We start from the raw sequence: 15,342 nt of genomic DNA on the forward strand, positions 1-15,342 counted from the left end.
AGAAATCCATAACAAAGAGAATGCACAAAAATATATAAAAGCACGAGATTCCAACTTTTAAAGAGAACTATGATTATGTTAATTGCAATGTAGTGACAAATGAATTCAGTAGAGTTAATGAAAAGTTGAAATGAGGGTGAAATTAATATCCTATCCAAAGCAGTGTGTAGTCTCTTGGCCATTCCAAAAATAGGTTCAAGTGCTTTTGATCAGTGCAAATAATTGGCAGTCAAATAGCCATGCAAGTAAAATATTGTCATAGGCTAAAGTGGTAAAAAGTAACAAACATTTTTTAATATATTTTTTAAAGTTTAGAATGGTTGAAATACCTTTTCAACCGCCATAAAGAGTTGGGAAGATAAGCAGCACGTGGGGAAAAGCCCCTTCCCTGATTTTGATCCAAAGAAATCACGGCACTCAAACTTCCTTCCATCGTACTAGTTAGAAAGTTGTGCGCCCAGAGTTTATCAAGCAGCCTAAAGTTGTTAAGAAGTGCTTTCTAAGAGTGTTAGACTTGTACTTCCTACAGAATTGGCAAACATTGTGTCATTACTTTGCCCAGAGGGACAGTTTACCCGAGGGTCGTTATTATCAAGAGAGAGAGAGCCCCCAACGCTGAGCAACAACTACAGAAGCAACTTTCCAAAAGTGGAAGATGCATGCATGACTTACTGCTGGAAAGACACCGACGCAGCCCTTATTAAAACATGACATTATTAAAACATAACCGAGCCCTCCGCTAATATCACAGGTGATGTTTATTTGTTTATTTCGCTACAGAAGCTAGACACACAAAACAGCAGCAAACAATAGAGTAACTACATAGTAGAGACAATGTAACAAGCGAACAGGATGATTGTAAACTTACCGGACTCGACAACAGTAGGCGCGCGCGCAGAAAGGTACAGCTCGCAAGAGATATGAATCGTGCACGCGGTCTTGTGTACCAAGAAAGCATGCAGTAATAATCACACTGTAAATACTAACAATATTACTCCGCTTGGGGGGGGGACTAACTTGAACTGCGAGGAGGAGAAATGTCTGCTGCGTTCCGCGGAGAAGAGCGTCGTTTGGTGGAAAATAGTCTATAGAGTTTCACTCTCTACCTTCGGTCTCGTAAGAGAGCGAGCTGCTTCTAATGTTATTACATTTAATAACGCGCATTGGAAGAGAGAGAGAGGGGGAAAGAATCGCGGATTTGGATGTTGTTGTTTTCTGATGTTCCAAGTCCGTGACGTCACATCCACCTGCTGGGTAAACAACATTCATTGCAGATCTTCACTGGATTTCTTTTGAGTCAGAAAGTAGTTACACTCGGACTCCTATCACTTAATAATGGATCCCCTTAAATGGGAAATGTAATTGTGCATTAGTTTTAGGCAGAAAGGAGGTGACACCGGAGGAGGACTCACTTGTCATTAAGCTCAAATGTCTAAACTGGCTAATTACAGCAGAGCCCAGCAGCTCTTCTGTTTCAGCACTTTGGGGCTGTATGTATTTGGGATTTTGTGGTTCATCGTTGCACTAAAACCCTAGCTGCGAGGAAGTAGTGCAACGCTTAGGATGGAGCATCACCACGTTTTAACTGGTGCCTGCGAATATTTAATAACAGTTGAAAGGTTTCAAATATATTTTACTCTTACTTTAAGAATTACATTATTATACCTATAGCATCTCTGTGTGTGTGTGTGTGTGTGTGTGTGTGTGTGTCATCTGATCACATCCCTTTGCTTTGATGCAATTCTAATTATAATTGTGTGACATAATTTATATCAACCTTGAGAAAAGCTATCAAACATTGATTGATTGATTGATTGATTGATTGATTGATTGATTGAAAACTTTATTAACAGATTGCAGAATGGGAACAATACAGTACAACTCAATACACACAATTGTTAAGGGGATGCAGACCAGAGAAAGACTTTCGTCTTGTTTACATCAGGGTCCCCCATTTTCAATTCATCAGGACATATATGACATACATGACATACAGATAGACAATACTGCTACATCTATACATTTATGACATACCAGATTTGCAAATACAGTAAATACAGCAAATACAGCAAATACATAACAGGCCCCACCAACCCCTAACTTTTTGCAAAGTTATTAGGAAATGTCTTTTACCTCTATTGTCAGGTGAAAACTGAGTTTTCTCTGAACAAGCCTCCTTCACTGTCATAACTAGAGGTGTTATGATGACATTATGACTGTAATTAAAATCTGTCATTTGCCATTGCAGAAGAGAATTATCATGGGCCAGTTCAATAGTCCAGTTAACGCTCATTGAGAAGCAACATTAATTTAACCTCAAGAGAAAATATTTTAAGTATTTTTGTCCTTGATCAAGGTCTGAAAAGCACAGCCCATTTCATTAGAAACGACATTAAATGTATCATGGCTGCATCTGGAGGGGAATGCTGGTGATGAGTTATGTGAGAGAGGACAGTTCCTTGGTAGAGAGCGCCACCCTCTGACAACATCTGGTGTAGAAGCCCACAGCAAAAGGGAAGGTGTGTGTGTGTGGGGGGGGGGGAGGGGGGGGGGTCGTGATAAGATACACAAATACTATACATTATCTCATTCATAATATTTGATATTAGATGCTTTGAAAAAGAATCAAGTTTAAAGCCTGCCTCCAATTATCAATAAAATTAAATAGCTAAATGGTCTGGGTGTCACTGTTTGGTGTCAAAAAGTTGACCATGTTGGGTAGTCGACCCTTTGTGAGCTACTGGACACAGAGGGGTAAAAACACAAAGCCTTCTGGTTACAGTGGGTGTCAAGGTGACATCTGGAGATACAGGGGGAGGCGGGGCTATAGGTCTCATATGTCCCTTTACAAAGAGGACTGTATTAAGAAACAAGTAGCCTGGAGGCCTGGAGACAAGCATCAGTGGCTGCATGACCTCAACCACACTGCTGTGTTGAAGCACTGGAGAGGAGGCCTGGAGACAAGCATCATTATTAACTTGATAAGTAACTTATTATTTGGGCCAATCAGGTATACAAGACACAGAGTTGCATTTAAATATCTCCCAGATCCTCCCACTGCATCTATTTCATCTATAAATTAAAAACAAAATATGTCAACAAACGTTTTATTTTTTTATCAACTGTGAAATTAAAATATTTTTATAATGAATTATCAATGTTTTATTTAAGTATTATAACTTTGGATCAAATATGAACAAGATAAGTTCTTATTGACACAAATAATTACACCTTACACTTGATTGTCTGGCCCAGATCCCGTATCATAGATTACTTTCAGATAATTCAATCTTATTGAGGTAATCCAACATAATTATGTTCTCCATGTTTTTTTTAAATTTGTATTCCTCGTCAACTTATCTACATTTCAAAAACACAATCTATAAGCTCAATGGAAAAATGTTTGGGGTTTGAAATTGTTTTGACATTATTGTTGTTTTTGTGTGGGCGCTGTGTTGTAGATTAGGTCTTGACTTGATAAGAGTGCAGCTGCAAATTAATTGAGGAGGATCTTGCTATCAGTTATGTAACACAGCCTCTCATCATGTGCTCATAACAAAGTAATTAGCTTTCTCTTAATTAGGTAATTAAGCAAATGAAAAGAATCTACTCTCAATTTCCAAAGGGGATGCTTTCATGATGTTCTCCCCCTGCTGCTGGGAGCATGGTGAGCAGCGGAGGAACAATAGAGGAGCAACATGCTACATGTAATGAAAGGAGACACACTTCAGGAGAGGACTCAGAGATAATGACTTCTAAGGACATTCCACCCCCATCTGCCTGTGTTAGATTGGGTCAGCAGAGGATGTGAAACCTTGAATTAGGGCCCAGGAGGTATACCGGATATGAAGGTGCAGCACAGTACATTTGACTCAAACTGAGTCCATTTGAGCCCAAGTGAGTACAATTTTACTCAGTTTGAGTAAAATTTACTCAGCAAAATTTACTTATGGATCCATGCAAAGGTATGGATTGTCATCCACTGTATACAAAATATATAGTATAAAAAAAAAAGAATAAATAACAAACAGTAATCACAAATTGTTCCTTGCAGCAGTAGGCCTATTAGAAAAGTAAGGAAAATAAATAGCACCATGACTATTGTATTACAAGATAAAGATGTACAAATAATGTATATCACATTGTAAGATAAGATAAAATATTCCTTTATTGATCCCCTTGGGGAAATTCAGACATCATAGTAGCATGGTGGGGGGGGGGGGGGGGGGTTACAGGTATGGGCATGGTAATGGTAGAAGACATAAATATAGGCAATACAATTATAGTAAAAATAGAGATAAGCGGTGTAAACAATATAATTAACTCTGAATATAAGCATATGAGCAAGTATTATTATTATTATTATAAGTAAGCAGTGTAATCAAAGGTGCAGATGAGGGTCTGTATTGTTTCAAGTTCAAGTTTTTTATTAATTGTCATAGTAAAATACAGAATACTTGATACTTGAAATGTTTTTTTCTGTATGAGCCCCTGGGAGTGTGCTTCATACAGTAATAGATAAAAAGTATAAAATATAAAAAGTCAAAAGTACATAAAATAAAGTGTTCAGTCAATATACATATATACAATACAGAATAAAAAGAGTAACAGTGAGGTACAATGCAGAAATGGGATGAGATACAAACTTAGGGTAAGGTGCAATGAGGTATGAATTGTAGTGCAAATCTCTTTACTACTAAATATAAAGTGTGTTAAAGTGTCTAAAGTGAGTAAAGTGGGTGATAAGGTGAGTGTTTGTTTAACACTTTGATTGCCCAACCCGAGTTTTCTCGGGTTTACCCCCCGTGGGTTGAATGCCCACTCACGAGAATTCTCGTATTTTCTCTTTTTTTTTATTAGCGATCTGAAATCATATTTCATCAACCGAGTCTACCGTTGGAAATTCAGCCACTCCAGGCGCTCAGATGTGAAAAAAGCGCCCCCTATCGTCTCCCAGATGGTAATTCACCCTTTTGGATTGAACTCAATGAAAATGAATGAGAAAAAAAATCCCTGACTCCACATTTTACTTCTCACTCACGCAGCCGGGGTCGATCAGCTCCACTAGTGAAATAGGAGAATCCATTTTCAGCTTGCGGCCAGAGCGTGCGTGCGTGCACATGTACTATCGATAATCTAGCGTTTATTTGAGGGCGATTCATAAATAGGCCGAAAAATTACAACGTTCTAGAATATTCCAGTAAAGGGCGATTATCATGGAATGTCTTCCATGAAAACGAGTGCTTTTCAAAATGCTAGAAAAGGGAAATGAAGCGATAAAAAAACAATCTGCTATGACAATGTTGACTGGAAAATGAGTCTTTGATAAGCGACGGGCAGATTGGACACAGCCATAATTTAAAACATAGATTAGGCGATATTAACGTTAACATTGAAGTGGTGCTGGGCATTCAAGGAGGTAAAAAGGAATTAAGTTTGGGCAGTGAAAGTGTTAACGTGAGTGTGTACATGGCATTTTAAGGTTCAAGGATTTATACATGTCATAACACCCCGGCCAATTTATCTCAAATGTTTTGGTTTTGTCCATCTCTATTTAATTTCTGGTCTTCTATTTTTGGAACTCTCTCAGAGACCCTTGATATTAACCTCCAGCCTAACTCCTTCACAGCCATATTCGGCATAATAGTTGGAGAGGACCCTAAGATTCTTGCCTTTGCAACTTTACTTGCACGCAGGAGAATCTTACTACTACTACAAAAAGAAATTATCAAAACACCCACCAGAAGCTTCGGTATGGCTGAGCGATCTTATGCAATTCATTCATCTAGAGAAGATTAAATACTCACTTAGGGGGTCCAAAGACAGATATCTGCTTGTCTGGGGTCCTGTCCTGAACCATGTCAAGTCAAGAGTCACTTTATTGTCCCATCAGCTGGGAAATTTGTCTTGGGCTTACACCCACTACAGCCACAGACCCATACACACAGACATGACACAACACAACTGACTCCAAACAATACACAATATAAAATGGTATATCTTTTTAATTTTGTTATTGTGTTTTTTGTTGTTTTGTCTTTCTGTTTGTTTGTTTTTGTGTAATGGGGGGGGGGGGGGGTAAACAATTTAAAATGGGAACTGATATGAATTGAAATTATGTGAAATATACTTGATGGTACTCCCAAATAAAATACATTAAAAAAAAATAAAAAAGTTAGTGTGTACGTGTGGGCTGTGAGTGTAGATGATGGGTTGTTACATAGTGTCATTGTCATTGAGCATCCTATTGCCAGTTACATTCAGTTACATTATTATATAGCACTTGTAATCTGAATATATACTATGATTAAGTAAAGTATACAGTATGCACAGGTGTAGTATACCGTATGCAGTACTGGAATACTAAATACCATGAAAACTATGATACTTAGGCAGCACTACCTTGATTGCAGTCCAGATCTACAGTACAACCATGTTAAAATACTGGCTAATTATTTTTCTAATTATTATTCAAACGTATCTAATCTCAAAAGATCATTGAGAGCAGGCTCTCATTTATGTTTAAAACTGTTAAAAGCAACTGCAGACTGAGGTGAAATTGTTGGTGATTAAGGATTTAAACTGACCAATGGATACTAATGTATTCAGTTTTAAGGTACATTTTATTGCATGTCGGGGGCGCAGAAGGTAAAAGCAGATTTCCCAAGTTCAGTGTAAACTCTGGGGGTTTGAAGTGTAAACCATGTCATTGGAGCGAGTATGATGAGGTCCAGAGGTCCAGTCCAATAATCAAGTGATATAAGGGGGAATATCTCCAACAATGGCTTTATATAGAAACAGATGCCAGTGCAAATCATTCTCTCTGCCAACTAACCTTGTTGTACAGGATACAATGTACTATGACTATCAACAGTGCTAAATCCGAGAGCTGAGTGACATACATAATCTTTGAGAGAAACTGGTAATTTAAGTTACTAAAAGTAACATCATGCATCAGTTGTTCTCCCAGTGACTTGAAATATAATTCGGACACTCAAGAAATCTTCTTTTTCTGTGTATTGCTAGATAATGGGTTTGGGCTTGTGCAGGCCAGCAAACATTATTCATAAATATCCAGTAACAATTAAATCATAACCACAAAATAAATATCCACTGTAACAAGTGAATATTATTGCTTTCTATTCACACATGTGTATTTTGCTGCTGGCGGGACAAAACCTCCTAACTCCATATTTCTTTTTATCAACTCAGTAGATCATCCTCCATGTGTCTGTGGTTTTACAAAGTCTACACAATGGGGATTAAACCAATCATTCGTCTAAACCTCGTAACGCTATTCGCCCTCAAATCTGTGTTCGTTTTTTTCATCTGCTGAAAAGTTGGGTTTTTGGAGTTATGAGGTTTTGTCCCGCCAGCAGCGATATGTAGTATACATATTATACATATATTTAACTTAGATCATACTGGACAAGAGTAGGCCTAAATTCAGAAGCATTATGTTAACATCGTCATTGCACAATTAATTTAGCATACAGTATACGTGCAATGTCCCCATTAGGGGTGTAACGGTACACAAAAACCACGGTACGGTATACCGGTTTTGAAGTCAAGGTTCAGTACGGGTTTTCGGTACAGTGGGGGAAAGTTTGGCTTTCCATGTTCCACTCAGGGGTGATGTAGTTTGCAGTAACTAATTGTACTTGTAGGGCTGTCAACAAATATTCTATATTGAAATTAATAATAGACTTGTAAAATATAAATTTTATATAAATATAAAAAAATATAATAATAATTGTATTAGATTGTGAAAAAAACAGCCCCCGGTGGGCGGTGGTTAACATACCGTTGTATTTGTTTGGTACACTACACAGCCGTTCGGTATGGTACGGTACACACTGAAACGGTTCGGTTTAAAATGTCTGTTAAAAATAATCAACACAAGTGGTAAGCTGCATCCTGTGCTCAGAATATTTTTTAAACAATGTTTTATTCAGAGGCAACTGTTCATGGGAAACTGTTGATTTAAAATTGTTTTGTTCTTCACTGTACAAAGGTAGTTGCCAAAAAACGTTGGCAAATTAATTTGAGTCATCATAAACCACTCTCAACTAAAGCTAGGAATTAGACAAAGAACCCTACAAGTGTTGGTTAGGTGAACCTGAAAGTAAAATCTGGGGCTGAGCCATTAGACAATGACTTGGGAACTGACTTTGCCCATAGCATGTTTGTGGGCTCTTACACCCGTCCGGGTTCGGAGAAGACCCATCTGTAATACTAGAATACAAACCTCATAACATACAGATGAGAGAACTCGTCATTTTATGCACCTTTAAACCCATTTCATGCTCATTTCTAGGCTAAAGGTGCACGGAAGAAGTGGAGAAAAAAGTTAAGATATCAGACTGTCGTCAGGAAACATGGGTCCCTGGAACAGTTTGAGGCTGGAAATCTGTTGTTGTCATGATCATTGTCATCAAAGGGACTGCCTGCAATTTTATTATATGAACATTTAAAGGAACACTCCAACATTTTGGGAAATACACTTACTTGCCATCTTCCCCCAGAGTCCGACAAGAAGATTGATAACAACTTAATCTCTGTGCATCAGTTTTGGAGTTGTTGGGAGATGAGTTTCTTCTCTTTTGATGGAGCTAGGCTAGCTGCTCCCTACCACTTCCAGTCCTTGTTCTAAACTATTTGCCCTGTCAAGGCTAACCGCAGTAACTCGAAAAAAGTCAAAATTTAGTTATGAGTGAAATTGAACTTGTCAATAAATGTTTTATCTTGTGACCAAGTTTCAGCTGTTAATGTTGCTCAGTTTTGGAGATATGGGGTTTTAAAAACTGCAGTAACTACACAATCACACTCAAAACCCAGGCAGACCGCAGTAACTTCCAAACAGTGAAACTGAGAAAAATGGCTTTAAAGTGTTTTGACTTGCCATCCAAAATGTGTTATATGTAGATAGATGCTATAGTACCCAGATTTAACATGTATTAATGAAGTAATCTTTAGGCATACAAAAATATGACGTAATTATTTTAATTAACCCCAAAAAATCTGATACTGCACTCTGCTCCATGATTTCCTTAAATAATTATACAGGTAATGTACAGGCAAAGTGCAGTCACTTCAAATACAATGTTGTTTTCCGTCCAGCTTTCATAACTTAACCTAGCCATTTTGAAAATGAAATTTAACACCTGAATATATTGGAATGATGATCCAAATAAAATAGTTATGAAATAAAAAGTTATGAAAACTGGAGGGAAAACAACATTGTATTTGAAGTTACTGCACTTTGCTTGTACATTACCTGTATAATTATTTAAGGAAATCGTGCAGCAGAGTGCAGTATCTGCTTTTTTGGGGTTAATTAAAATAATTATGTCATATTTTTGTATGCCTAAAGATTACTTCATTAATACATGTTAAATCTGGGTACCATCATCTATCTACCTATAACACATTTTGGATGGCAAGTCCAAAAACTTTAAAGCCATTTTTCTCAGTTTCACTGTTTGGAAGTTACTGCGGTCTGCCTTGACAGGGCATAATAGGCTAGCATACACCTGGCATTCTCTCTGAGACTACCGGACACACAGATGAAAATATTCTTGTCTAAAGAATATTCTCTGCAAATAAGTTATATATATATATTTTTTTATCCACTTTTTCTCCCCAATTTCGTATTTCCAATTATTCCCTCCCGTCTTGAACGTTGCTAGACTATGCCTCCCACTGGTCGGCTGTAGTGAGGATAGAAGCCTTGCATCACGTGTCCCCTCCGCTACACGAGGCAGCCTGTCGCATCTTTTCACCGCAGCAGCTTAACCTCGTTCCTAGCTTTATCTAGCAGCAGCTCGAACTGTGTGTCGAGGAGTAACCCGATACTTCCCGTTTCCGCCGCACCGGTGTCACCCAACCGACCTGTAGGAGTCGCTATCCACAACGTCCAATCCCCACCCACCGGCTTTCCCACCCAGCCGGTAGCAACGCCGAGAGCTGGGCTCGATACCAGCATCTCCTGCGTTAGTGGCGAGCGCCTTGCCCACTGCGCCACTCAGCCGCCTGCAAATAAGTTATATTTCGTGTGTTCCTTTAAGTTTAAGTATATATGTTTTGTAAACAATTGTTGATATCTCACATCCAAAATGTATAAACAGTTTTGCACACATTCATTTACTTTGACAGTTATTGAGAGTAAATTAGTTTGAATATGGCCACTAGTGATATCATCAGGGACATTGAATCATTGTGTCGTGTTCATTTGAGCTCAATGAAATGATAAAAGTCTATATAAGACAAGGTATTGCTATTTATTCCCATCTACATAATTTCATGGAGCTGTAATTAACACAACACAAGAATGTAATGTCCCTGATGACATCACTGGTGGCCATATTAAAACTAATTTACTCTCAATAACTGTCAAACTAAATGCATGTGTGCAAAACAGTTTTGGATGCATGTGAGATTATGTCCAAAATAAATCAGCATTGTTTTTGCTACATTGTTACAAGCCTGGCCGTCTTCACTCAACGGTGCACTGAAGAGAGGTGTTAAACTCAGCCTCAATATGCCAGTATGCATTACGAAGCAATAATTTTCTCTCAAATTACCCAATTTATTTTCAACATATATACAGTAACAAATAAACTGATCTATCAACAGAGACAAAAAAAACATTTAAATTGCATACATACAGAGCACATTCTAACATTGACAACATGGTCAGAAGGCACAATTCTAGAAATTAGTATATAACTCACTTGAACAGAAATAGTGGAATTTAAAAAGGAACTCCGAGTAGTGAGTGGTGATCATAACGGTGAACTCCAACACTGTGCTTTGGTGTGTGTTTATGGCAGATTGGAACAAATCTACCCTGTACATAGTGGCATATATGTGACATGTAGTACAACTGAAGTGATCCCTATAGTTATTTCACAAGACAGTCATAGGACTTCTACTGTACATATTGCATCATGAAATCAGTAGCCAGGTCTCAAAGTTTAACAGGCAACAACCACAGGTCATGTGTAAAGTCACATCTCTCTCAAAATGTGATTTAAAAAGGTGAACTAGGCAGTTTCGGGGGGGGGGGGGGGGGGGGGGGGGGTTACATTTGCAGAGGCTGCAATTTGTTTACAAAGCATTTATTATACATGGAATTCTTAAAATAATTATCTCGTGTCATCACACCATAAATAAAAACAGAAATAACATTTTAAGCACTGTGAACCAAACTTAAGCCTAGAACATATTTCTTTGATAGTAAAAGGTTTGTAAGATAAATTGTTGGCCCTGCCTTTGTAAACAACAGTGAAACAGTAACTTTTCAGGTAGCTTTCCAGCTTCATACAGTCTTCCAGGGATGCAATTTCCGTATCCCCCCTCTCAGTTATGAAGACATACCTATAGAATTTTGTCACTTCTCTTGACGCTGCCAAAACTGCTTGGCGCACCTTTAAGATAGTACCCGGGTGTTTAGCTAAAGCAAAAACATTGAGGAAAGAAAGCTCAAAACTCATTTTAATTCTACATCACTATGTAGGTCCCATGACACGAGTACCTTGATAGGGGTCAATACCTCAAAGTGTTCAGCATTTTTAACAGTTGAAATTGTATGGCAATAGAAGTAAAACAATGCAACTCAGTGGCATCAAGAGTTTATCAAATACTGAAAGTTGGGACAGGTTTTCAGAAGGTCAAAGGGCATGTCGAGGAATTTAAAGTGCCATCTTCTTAATGACCAACCCACGTTCTCTTTTAGGACACTCAAAAACATTTCCATGCCCTTGTTTTTAGTTCGTTAGTAATTAGGTGTGGCCTCTCGGTAGCATTTAAGCACGAGAAAGGTTATTGCAACCAAAGGTACCTATGGATTTGTGGTATACTGTGATCCCATGACGGCAATAAATGAGTAGATGAAGGCTGTTGAACATCTAAAGAATGGCAAGGTGCGGAACCACTGAGCTATTAACTCTTTAAGGTTAGAATGACATAGGAGTCAGCATCGTCTTAACAACCAAAACAGAAAACGCCACTAGGAGACATGACGGCAGCATTGAAACGGTGTTCAGGACACGGTTATGTGAAACGCAATGATCAATTGTACTTTTACTTCAATGGCTTAACCACTTATTCCAAGTATAAGGAATTGTGTTTATGTAAATCCTACACTGTCTCCAATATAAGTAACTTATCAACCGGTTTGTCCGTTTCCTTTTCAAACTTAAAAACAAAGAGGGATTGATGCAAGAAAATAGAACAGCATTTCAGGAGAATAGCGTACAGCCACTGCATATTAAACCAGGTAACTCGGGTGATAACGTCTAGCGATGTGTTCAGAATGGGTAGGCATGTGCAATTTCTGTAACTATTAGGAGCCGGCCACACCGACTGTCCCATCTACGTAAATTTTTTCAATGAGTGTCCATTGGTTGGACAAGACTGATGATGTGCCAGATTCATATCCATCTTGATGGACCGAAAAGGTTCAGAGAGGATGAACCTTTCTTTAGAATTGACAAGATACATCACCATGTTTCATTAGGGAAGCTGAGGTTTCTGCAAACGCAGGGTAACGTTAGCTAGGTTCTAATTTAACAACAAACCAAGGGACAGCGATTACGGCTCCTCCGTTTTGCGATCTATATAACCATAGTTATGTGAGTAATAGCGGTGCTCTGTGCCTATTGGAATATATCCCATATCAGTCCATATACTGAATACATTTCTCCACATGCACCTATACATCCGCCTGCCCACACCCCCATCCGCTCCTCTACATAAGCAGGGGTGTGGCCATACTAACAGCTCCTTCCCAAGTATTTCACCACCAAGGCGAAGACCACGGGGTCCTCAGTGAGTCCGGCGCAGAGCGCCGCTATTACTCACATAACTATGGTTATATAGATAACCGTATGTTATGTTACGTCATAGCTTACGCTCTGCGCCTACTGGAATACAGGAGCTGAGCAGAAGCTCGACAAATGTACCCGCTGAGGCACCCCACAACCATCAGAACCGGGGAGGACCCGAGCCCCCGGACCTCCCTAGTGGAGGACGGGGAGGGAATCGGATCCGACTGTGCGAAGAGGGTTTTAGCAACTCAAACGCACAGGGTGAGCAGACCGTGGGACTTACCTTCCCACAGAAGAACCCACGACTACACAAACGCGCAACCCACATGCCACTAGGGAACGAACGGGAAGAAACAAAACCCGTGTTACAACCCCTAATATCACGGGGTCAAGGGCAAAAACCCAACCCTGTGGCAAGGCCGTAGCAGCGGAGCGCGGAGGAGGACCCAGCCCCAGGAAGGGACTGGACCCCCCGGAAAAGGGGGCCTGGTGAGGCCAACGACGCCGCAGCATCGAGACCCCACCAGGCGGTCACTAGTGACACCACCCCCCACATCGCCAGCGTATCGGACAGGGCCCAAAAGCAGGCCCTTCCCCCCCCACAGCACGCCGCCCTGAAGCACTCAATAGGCTACACCCCCACAGCGGGACCAGGCAGTGCAAAGAGGTCGATCCCTCAATCCAGGCAACAGGTCAAAAGGACTCGACCTGAGCCTGGAGCACTAGACTAGACAGGCGCCAAAGGGGTCTGCTGAAAACACAAAAAAAAACACCCTCTAGAGGGGCCGAGGCAGAGAAGGCTGACATGATTGGCAGATGTCATGAAAGGTGCGGGGGCACACTCGCAGGCAGACGGGGTCAAGCCCGGCCTAGCCCGAGAGTCGACTCCGCTACCAACACACCTGGAAACCAACCACCACCTAACAGGAGGCGGTTGTTCCTATAACACCCCAAGAAAAAACTCCAAAACTCAACTGCGGGTATACACCGGCTATACAGCAGTACAAGTGTTTCAGTTCTCAAGAAGGGGTTAACCCAGGCCAACCGGTCGACGAGAATGAGTCCGGACCTGGGCCCGGCGGACCGGGACGTACACAGGGATGCCAGAGGGGTACAAGAACCACCTCGACAGCCCCCTCCCAGCCCCGCCAAGCAGGAGAAGAGAGGGGCGAAAAAAGAATGGAGAAGGACCAGGCTCCTTTAGCACAGCGCGAGGTACAACACAACATGGACCAAGCAATAGTGAAGGATAAAACGTAGTGACAAAACCACGAACACCTCCATAACATCAAACCCTGCAACACCCGGGCCGACCCGGCATTTTCCCCCGAAAAAGCACAAGTCCCTCAGGGTACCAGAACAGCAGATCTGCGCCCCGGCGGACAACGGGTTAACTGACCTGGTCTGGTGCAACCAGAACCAGTCCTGTGTCCTAATCACGCCGCCATCCCCAGTAGCAAGAGTGGGGGTAGGTACGCGTGTCGATCCAAAACATCACAGAGGGCGCCACCAAGAGGGACGGTTCTGGGGTGCCTGGTCACAACGATCCCTACCGTCACCTCTGGGCGTGGGGCGGCTGGCTGCGGCGGACGAGGCACTCCCTCCACTCCTGGCCTTCTTCGCCGAAGGCCCAGCAGCGGCGGCGGTGGTGGCAACGGGGGAAATGGGGTTGGAGCACAGCGCGCTCCTCCTCCATCTCTCTGCAAGCAGCAGTCATCTGCCGCATGGCCGACTCGAAGAGCCCAGCATCGGAGAGGGGGGCCGTGAGCAGGGGAATCCTCTTCCGCTCCGGCACCCGCGCCTGCTCCAGCCAAAGGTGGCGCTGGGACAGAGTGGCCAGGGCGCGCCCCTTCCCGGCGGCTATCCCCTGCAGCTGAGTTAGGTGCAGGATGGCTCCAGCCGCCTGGGCGTGAAGGTATTGCTGATGGTCGTCCAACACCGACCCGCCCGCCATCATCTCCGATATGTAGCGCGCCAGCTGCGCGATATTAGACGTTGCAGCCAGGCTCTGAGTCGCGGCGATGTATGACTGGTCACTCCACATTGCCATCTGCCTAGCCGATTTCCCTTGGGGAACCGGCTTTCGCAACGGCTCCCACACCACTTCGGGACAAAGAATAGATGCCATCGGGCTATCAAGCCGAGGCACCCCATCCTTTAATCCCTGGACCAAACCCGCCACCCGCGTGACTGGCACGTATGCGGGGGTAAGGCCAGTGATGCAGGAGATTACCTGTCCCTGACGCACGTAGGCCTCCATCGAAGGGAAGAATGGGCAGACAACGCCCGTCTCCCTCACAGGACGACGTTGCCAGAGATGACCTATCAAGTCATCAGGGACAGGTGCAGGCAGAGGCTGCGGCAACGCCACGCCATTAGCGGCTGCCACCATGAGCTCGGGGAACAAGGCACACAACTCCCCTTGCGCACCTCCCTCCACGTCGCCCTCGTCCCTCACGTACGGGAGGCTGCCATGTGTGGTGCCACCATCCGACATGGCTGATAGCTGGGC

At 42.0% G+C, this 15,342-nt stretch overlaps 1 long non-coding RNA gene across 1 annotated transcript in view; it reads right to left on the reverse strand.

Moving 5' to 3' along the window:
- Positions 1-1,114, reverse strand: part of LOC311230990 — a 109,337-nt gene extending 108,223 nt beyond the window's left edge. Inside the window, exon 1 of the long non-coding RNA XR_014619845.1 lies at positions 869-1,114. This is a non-coding gene — a long non-coding RNA (uncharacterized lncRNA). The remainder of the gene's footprint in view (positions 1-868) is intronic.
- Between the last annotated feature and the right edge of the window lie 14,228 nt (positions 1,115-15,342).

This window comes from Notolepis coatsorum (genome assembly GCF_963971535.1).
Source record: "Notolepis coatsorum genome assembly, chromosome: 6".
In the NCBI taxonomy this organism is placed as follows: Eukaryota; Metazoa; Chordata; class Actinopteri; order Aulopiformes; family Paralepididae; genus Notolepis; species Notolepis coatsorum.